The sequence below is a fragment of the Saccostrea cucullata genome, unplaced genomic scaffold (genome assembly GCF_032062105.1).
Source record: "Saccostrea cucullata isolate Sc308-1 unplaced genomic scaffold, CSIRO_AGI_Scuc_v1 ctg15976, whole genome shotgun sequence".
NCBI lineage: Eukaryota > Metazoa > Mollusca > Bivalvia > Ostreida > Ostreidae > Saccostrea > Saccostrea cuccullata.
In genome coordinates, this window is record NW_026941256.1 from 2,952 (window position 1) to 11,993 (window position 9,042).

The 9,042-nt window shown below is 36.2% G+C and overlaps 1 pseudogene; it reads left to right on the forward strand.

Moving 5' to 3' along the window:
- The first annotated feature begins 767 nt into the window (after positions 1 to 767).
- Positions 768 to 6,241, forward strand: LOC134257499 (cytoplasmic 60S subunit biogenesis factor ZNF622-like; annotated as a pseudogene).
- Positions 6,242 to 9,042: the final 2,801 nt, after the last annotated feature.

The window sequence follows — 9,042 nt, forward strand, 5'->3', positions numbered from 1 at the left end:
ACATTCTTTTTTCCCAATTTCCTCAAAAAGCCGATAACTTTTTCCCAATTTCCAAAAAATGGCGTTTCCCAAAATAGGCTGATAAATCCCTGATTAAAAAAGACCTAGAGGGGTGTTATAGGGGCAAGGGCAGTAAATAGGGTTTATCGGTAATAAGTTTTATATGCAACAGTTTATTTTGATTCAGGCCTATAAATTCTAAAAGAATTTTTATGTTATTAATTATGTATATATATAAGAATACATATGGTTTCAATGTATTATCTTTAAATAAAATTAAAAATAAATGTGTCTTTCAAAGAAAAAAATCTTTGGATGGATGGATACTTAAGATACATGTACTACAGTAATTTTTCATAATTTTTTAGATGATAATTTTAGATTGGACTCAACTTCTGGAAACCTTAGTCCCGGGACTCAGCAATGAGAACGCTGGTTGTTTATATAACGTTACTTTCAATTTTTGACAAAATTTGACTTGAACAATGTATCAAACTCAGGTGACTATTAAGGCCAATGAGCCTCCTGCTAATTGTAATATTCTAATCAGTTTTGTTTAACTTAAGTTTGTGTAGGTTATAATGTCATCAGGCTTGTATACCTGTATCACGTGTCGTGTGGGGTTCCGGGATGGTGACCTACAAAGGGCTCATTAAAAAACAGACTGGCATCGCTACAACCTCAAACGTAAGGTGGAGAACCTCCAGTGACAACAGAGGTGTTCAAGGAAAAAGTTCTCCCCAAAGGGCCAAGGTTGGTGTAATACAATGTACAGGGTATGATAGAAGAAACTCATGTCATAAAAAAAAGGGCAAAATATTAATATGAACCCTAGCTTATGAATGAATTATTGTGCATGTGCTAAAGTTTTGCTAGTTTTATAAGAGACCTCTGGTTATTTTGTTGTGATGTTTTTAACAGGTAGAGGAGGAACAGAAGGTGAGTTGGGTGTCCTGTGTAAAACACTTCAGTTCTGCAATGCCACCAGAACCATATCAGATCAAAGAAACACAAGGAGCTCTCAACTAAAGCTCAACAACAGGTATTGCTGCTTTATAATTTTTGTTTATCTATGGATATCACAGATGATGGTATAGTGAACAAGGTTATAACCAAGGGATAAATAAGTTTGATTCATTATAAGCATAAATGTGTCCCACCTGTTTAACAATGTTCTGGACAATGATAAATTTTAAGCCTGATGTTCTGTATTATTTTTTTCTACAGAGTAATAAAACTAGTGACCAGGAAAACAGGGGGACCCGCACAGAGACAGAAGGACTACATAAACAAAAAAAAAAAACCGACATGGAAAAGGCACAGAGGCTGAGTGAGGAAGCCACAGGCCACATGGAAAAAGGATCCAGAATAAAATATGCTATGTTAAAAATGTTTGTTTTTTGTTCACACCCATTTTAAAATATGATATGGATGCAGAGTTACAGTCCCAGTTAGGGGTAGTTGGTGGTTACCTGATATATTTGACTCGGTTGACTGTCAATGACTATTAGACATATTTTGTTCTGATTTACAGATCTGTGAGGAGGAGTGGGAGGGGGATCCCTTTAGGACTGGGGGGTGTTTTTCTGTCCCTCTATCAGCTCCTCACTAGAGAACAACATTAACCACATGTCTGTGAAGCATGGCTTCTTCCTTCCTGACGCTGACTACCTGGTGGACTTGGAGGGAATGATTACATATCTAGGTAAGGAACAATTATATACCAGGTAAGGGGGAAAGGGAATTTTACTTACCTCACCTCTGCTGATTTTTCTGTGAAATTCTGGCTTACGATTGGTTGAAGTATGTCACGTGAAGGAGGTGGATTACTTATACCGGACAGTTGTAAATCTATACTCGGAATTTGTAAATCTATACCCGGTCAATGTATTCCGGAAAACGTGACGTCATAATAGGCACAGTATATGCGTGATGAAGCATGTAGCAGAGAAAAACGGTAATAAACCACAGATCTACGTAAATGTTTCATTGGTGGGGTAAATTCGTTACATAGTTTTTTAGTGAAAGGAAACCTGGTTAGGGGAAATTATACCACTGGCTCCGCCTCGCCAGGTATGAAATTTACTAACCAGGTACATCCTACCCTGTCACTAAAAGGCTATGTAACTAATGATATCTAATAAGGAGGTAAGGAATGATTACATACCTCGGTAAGGGGGCCCCAAATGGATGGTGGCTAATAATGAAATCATGTGTATATATAAAATTAATATTTTATGAAAGTTTGCTATTTACATTTGCAAATATTTTTTGTAAATGAACCTATTGAAAAGTTCTGTATAAAATGACTGTACCAGGTCTGTATTCACAGGTTCATAGAATGAAAACATTTTTCTTTGAAATCTGCCTGCTTTCAGGTGAAAAGGTTGGTGAGGGTCACATGTGTCTGTGGTGTGGGGAGAGAGGGAGGACCTTCCACAGTCCCCGGGCCCGTCCAGAAACACATGGTGGACAAGGGACACTGTAAAATCTTCTTTAAAAAAGAGGCTGCATTGGAATTTGCAGACTTTATGACTACAGGTAATAAATTTGCCATGTGTGAGACCTTTAATTAATATTATCAGTAGGCTTTGTCTGATTGATAAATACATATTTTCCCTCAGAGTTATTCCTCTTGTTTACCATCTTGGAGGTGAATCTGAGGTGTGTTCTTCAGAACAAGCGCTTGTGAACCTTTCTGTTGGAGGTAAAAGGGAAATTTTTGGAGCCCCGTGAACGGTCGTTGGGAAATGCCTCAGACTTAGATGTTTCTTCCCTATTGCTGAATACATCAAAGTTTCACATAAATATTTTTAAGGGAAATTTTATGCACAATATATTCCCAAAAAAAAAAGATACATAAAAATGAAGATAAATTATTGAAGAACTTTGAATAAATATATTGGACAGAGAATAAAAAATAAAATATATTGCTTTTCGTTTATTATTTATTTAAGTCCCACTAGAGTTAAAAGAACATCATAATTAATTACAACTTGCTGAAGCCCAAACATTTGAAATGATTTTAGCACATTTAGACTTGTCAAAGCATTAAGATGCAGCTGTTCTTGCAGGAGTAGTTATCCAGACAGTAAAGATGTTGCCATGGAAACAGAAGAGGAGGAGGAGAATTTAGAAAAAGTGTTAGATACTGAAGGATTTGAAATGGTCCTACCTTCAGGTGAGAAAAAGTGTGTTAGATACTGAAGGTTTAAATACCTATCTTCAGGTTAGAAATAGTGTGTAAGATATGAAGGATTTGAAATGGTCCTATCTTTAGGTGAGAAATAGTGTATAAGATACTGAAGGATTTGAAATGGTTACCTTCAGGTGAGAAATAGTGTGTTAGATACTGAAGGATTTGAAATGGTCCTATCTTCAGGTGAGAAATAGTGTGTAAGATACTGAAGGATTTGAAATGGTCCTATCTTTAGGTGAGAAATAGTGTATAAGATACTGAAGGATTTGAAATGGTCCTACCTTCAGGGGAGAAATAGTGTGTTAGATACTGAAGGATTTGAAATGGTCCTACCTTCAGGTGAGAAAAAAGATGAAAATACGAAGGATTTGAAATGGTCCTACCTTCAGGTGAGAAGAATAGAGTACTAAAAATTTTTAGCTCACCTGACAAAATAGATGACTTATGCTATCCATCGGGGTCGGTGTCAGCGTCCCAGTTAAAGTTTTTGGAGCAGATCCATTCCCAAGAACCATAAGCCCCCGGACCAAACTTGCATGGATGATGCCTCTAGGGATGGACACTACCAGATTTGCTTTGGGTGCTGGATGTGACGTATATTTTCCAGATGAGTGAACAGGTTAAAGTTTTTGGAGCAGGTCCATTCCCAAGTAACTATAAGCCCTACCTGGACCAAACTTGCATGGATGATGCATCTAGGGATGGACACTACTAGACTTGCTTCGGATGCTGGATCTGACCTACATTTTCCAGGTTAGTAACCAGGGTTTAAAATTTTTTGGAGCAGGTCCATTCTGAAGTAACTATAAGCCCTACCCTGACCAAACTTGCATGGATGATGCATCTATGGATATAATCAAAACTTGCTTGGATGCTGGATCTGACCAACAATTTCCCAAAAGACTGAGGTTAAAGCTTTTTGGGAAAAGGTCAATCCCCAATGAATTTTAAGACCTATTTAAACAGAACTTACTTGAATATTGTTGTCAAAATAAATACTTACGGTTAAAAAAATTGATGTGAGATTTGCATTACCTAAACTGATAACATTCATAGGGAGTTGGGAATCTTTGATTACCTATGTTTTTCCTTTAGTAAGTGTTTGTTTTATCATGCTTTTTAAATTATAAAAACTAAGCTAGGATTGTTTATTCTATCACAGAGGGTATTTTTTGTTAATTTAGTAAGTGCATTGTCTATAGAATAGTTTCAGAAATAAAAAGCTACAATTTTCATGTTTGCACCATTGGGAGGCTTGAAGAAAGGCTCTGGTAGAAATGTTCAGCTATAAGGGGGGTTAAAAAATAGTGGTCTCTGTTCAAAATGTTTTGTTTTTTTGATCTGCAACAACTTAATAGGAATATATTTGATTATATGGATTATGTCGAAAAAAAACATTTTTTGGAAAATTTTTGGAAAGTTTTGTCTTGCATTCATTGTTAAAGGTCATGACGATTAATCAATTTTATTGTACCATACTCTGGAAAACCATTTGTTTTAGAATCTTTTAATTAGTTTTCTTTTATGAATAGGTGCTACAATTGGAACCCGGGCGTTATGGCGATATTACAAACAGAACCTTCCTCAAAGGACATCAAAGGGGTCGTCTAGAGTACTGCCCAAAATGCTGGCCCAATACAGAGCTCTAGGCTGGACCGGAGCCTCGGGTAAGTCAAATCAAGATACTCCTCAAAATGGCAAAGTACTCCTCAAAATGCAGGCTCATTACTACTTAGGTTGGACCTGAGCCTCAAGTAAGTCTGATTTCAAGGTACTCCTCAAAATGCTGGCTTAATACAGGGCTCTAGGTTGGACCTAGGATCAAGTAAGTCTGATTTCAAGGTACTCCTCAAAATGCTGGGTTAATACAGGGCTCTAGGTTACCCGAGCCTCAAGTAAGTCTGATTTCAAATCCCCAAAATGCTGGCTTAATACAGGGCTCTAGGTTGGACCTGAGGATCAAGTAAGTCTATTTCAAGGTACTCCTCAAAATGCTGGCTTAAAGGGGACTTACCACAAACAAAAAATGGATGCGCGGGTTGATATATATTTTTTGAATGATTTTGATTTGTAATGACATAAATAATAATTCCCTGAAATATAAAGAAATCGTGGTTTTTCCCTTTGGGGCTTAGATTTGAGTTTTAATTTTGCCTTCTAAATAATTCAATACAAAATTTTGCACAATTTTTTAACTTGATGACAAAATCTTATAAAATTCTCCCACTCTACTTGGAAACATTATTCAGGTTGTCAATTTAAATGTAAATCTATGAAAAATAATGCTGATATTAAAAAATTTTTTTGTGTTATTTATCCTTAATACAGTGCTCTAGGTTGGACCTGAGCCTCAAGTAAATCTGATTTCAAGGTACTCCTCAAAACGCTGGCTTAATACAGGGCTCTAGGTTGGACCTGAGGATCAAGTAAGTCTGATTTCAAGGTACTCCTCAAAATGCTGGCTCAATACAGGGCTCTAGGTTGGACCTGAGGATAAGTAAGTCTGATTTCAAGGACTCCCAAAATGCTGCTAATACAGGGCTCTAGGTTGGACCTAGCCTTTGGTAAGTATCAAAGTACTCCTCAAAATGGTAAAGCCGCCCCAAAATACTGGCTGAATACAGAGCTCTAGGCTAGACTTCAGCCTAAGATAAGCCAGTTTTAAAGTACTGCTCAAAGTGCTGGCCCAGTATAGAGCTCTTGGCCATAGTACGGAAAAGTGAGTCTCCGGTAAATCAGGTACAAACGGTGCCCAGTTATTTAAGATTTGAGAAAGTATTGCAGGGGCAGGACTTTTACAGAAATAAATTTTCCAAAGAAATAGGACTATCAGTATTTGCCTTTCCTCTATGGTATTTTGAAAAAAAAAAATGACAATTATGAGACATTTACATTTGATTACCATACTCTCTGTAGGTGACTTGCACAGACAAGGGTGAAAGACCTGGCATACATGCAGAGAATGAAAAATCGACAACACATCAAACTGGGAATGAAGGCAAACAAATTCCCGCCTACTTCAGATGTCAGGTTATGTTCTGAAGATTTCACATTAAGATCAAGAGGAGAAGGAAAATATTCCTTTGCAAAAGACATTTGCTTGTACCTGAAATGTATGATTTAAAAAAATAAAATACAATTCAATGTACTCCCAAAATACAACATAGTTATGATGAGCAAGGATGCCTCTTCCAAAATTGTGAATATCATGGCCCCAGGATAAGGGGGTTCTGGTGTTAGGGGGGGATTATATAAATTACATCTAGTCAAATTGCATAAATTCTTTGAATGTCTTCTTCCCTACTCCTGGGAATTTAACAAACTTATCATACATAGTATTATAGCAAAGGTGCCTCTTTAAAACTGTGAATTTTTGGAGGGTAGGGGGTTATGGTGTTAGAGTGGGCCTGTATTGATAATATAGTGAAAATGCATTAATTCTTTAATATTCTCTGTTCCTGGGCATTAAGCAGATGAACTACCTCCATAGTCTTGAGGAGCAAGGGTCCTTTTCTCTGAATTGTGAATTTCAAGGCCCTTGGGTCAGGGGTATCATAGAGAGGGGATGTGGCTCTAATGAATTAATGCTTTGAAATTTGTCCCCCGGATTGACATTTATATAGAAGGGGGCCTTTTCCAAAATTGTAAAAGTTTGGCCCCAGGGGCAGGGGTTCCTGTGGGGTGGGGGCTCTACTGATTATTGCTAGTTTTTGCTGATTAGTTGAAATGAATTTATGTTCCCCACTCTGCCTAAGCCCTTACTCTGCCTGTGGGTATTAAAAAAATAGCTAACATGCAAGTTATGATGAGCAGTTGTGCCTCTTTCAAAATTGTGAATGTCATGGCCTCTGGTATGTTACATAATGATAGGTGACCGATAAGGCCATTGACCTCTTGTTTTTTTTTTTTTAAATTTGGGATATAATAATCGAATTATAAATGCACAAACTTTTATCAACCCATCCTCGATTAATCTCCACGAAATACTTATTTCCCTTTATTTATTTCAAGTCATCTGTCTAGAAATATTGACTTATTAATTATTATCAAGATTAATTTCAACCTACGTTTCTGAAAGGTCACAATTAACACGCTGCAGTAGTCATAGCCACCATAAAAAATTTTCAGGAATATCCCAGAAGATGGAAGCCATTAATTACCAGGTGTTCCTTTTTACGATCCCCGTGATTCTGTCGTTGATTTTATGCGGGTTGTGTGGGATGTTTTACTTTAGGTGTAAGGATTCGGGGTCTGTCGAAGCCATCGCTGAAATGACAAAGCAGCAGCTCACTAAAACAAGTAAGTCTGTTGATATTGTTAATTGGTTGAATAACAGGCCTACTTTGTTAGCTATAACAGTAAACATGAACAAAAAGGTCAACATTAGCCAGAAAAGAATCTCAACGCTTCCTCTACCACTTCATAAAATTTACGAAGACTCACAGAATCTTATAGCTGCTAAACTGTACCCACCGAAGAAAATATATTGACAGACAGGAGAGCTACAGTGCCACCCATTGTAAAAACAGTATATTTATTGTGCTCAAAAAGTTGCGCGTGGTTCTGGATTAATTCTTTAAAATTTAACCTCAATCGCGAAAAAAAGATAGATTTAAAAAAGCTTTACTTCTCTGTGAAGTACTCTCGTAGTTGACATCTGCACGAAGTGCATTGGACCGAATTATCTTGCAAACCAAAATGGCAATATAAATAGAAGAAGTTTTTTATGATCTTAATTTCAGGGACAGGAGGGCTATTAACATGGAATGTTATGTTGTGGAAACAGTGAAAGAATATGTTAAGAACACACGGTTAGTAATATTTTGAGATGACAGTTTAAAAACACGGAAAAATAAATCGAGAAAAAGCGCACTTTTTTGTGCGCAATAAATACTGGTATATTATACAATTTTTTTTCAAATGGGTGGCACTGTAGCTCTCCGGTCTGTCAATATATTTTTTCGGAGAGCTACAGTTCTGCAGCTATAATTATACATGTACTTATACGAGAGCGGTTTGTCAACTAGGTGTTCAAAGTGCAACCAGTTTTATGTTGCGATGATTAATTTTTTGCTCCTGCTTTTTGCTTTGTCAAATTTTTCTTATTTTTTGACTTGGACATAAAAAGTAGTCCTTGCCTGATGCCTCTATCTTTTTTCCATTTGAATCATTTGCTTTTCTTGTTGATGAAAATCAATGAATGGAATCTTAAATTTTTTAAATGAAATTTAGAACAGAGGATTATTATCAATACTTTTTAGATGCCTTTCCTATTTTGACGGTCACTCAGAAATATAGGGTTGAAAAGTGATCTATGAAACAGAAAAGAGAAACTCGTTTTTAAATGTTAGCATTAATTGCTCAGTTTATGACTGCATTAATATGGAGGCTAATCGTGTTCAAAAATCCAGACTTGTGAGTTTGTAAACGCAATCTTGTAAGATTGTAAATCCAAACATGTACATGTAGTCATATCAGATTCACAGTATACATGTATATGTAAGTTAGTAATTTCCCGACATCCAAGCATGTAGTTCCGAAATACAACTGTGTTGACTTTAAGTTCAAATTATGAATGTATGTATCTTTGATGTTGTAAATTTTTTTTTCCCGGGAATGTATATTTCCGCGCTTAAATAAAACACTAAGACAATTACAATTCTACAAATGTAAAATCTACATGTTTGTCGAATTTTGATTACGAGAAACTAATATTACATATTACATTAATAATTTAATTTACGTTTACAGTAATAATACCTAAATAAGTCTTTATTTACGTAGAGCACATTTGTGTCTTAATCTAGTATGAATTACATTCCAGTAACGATCATCAAAATAAA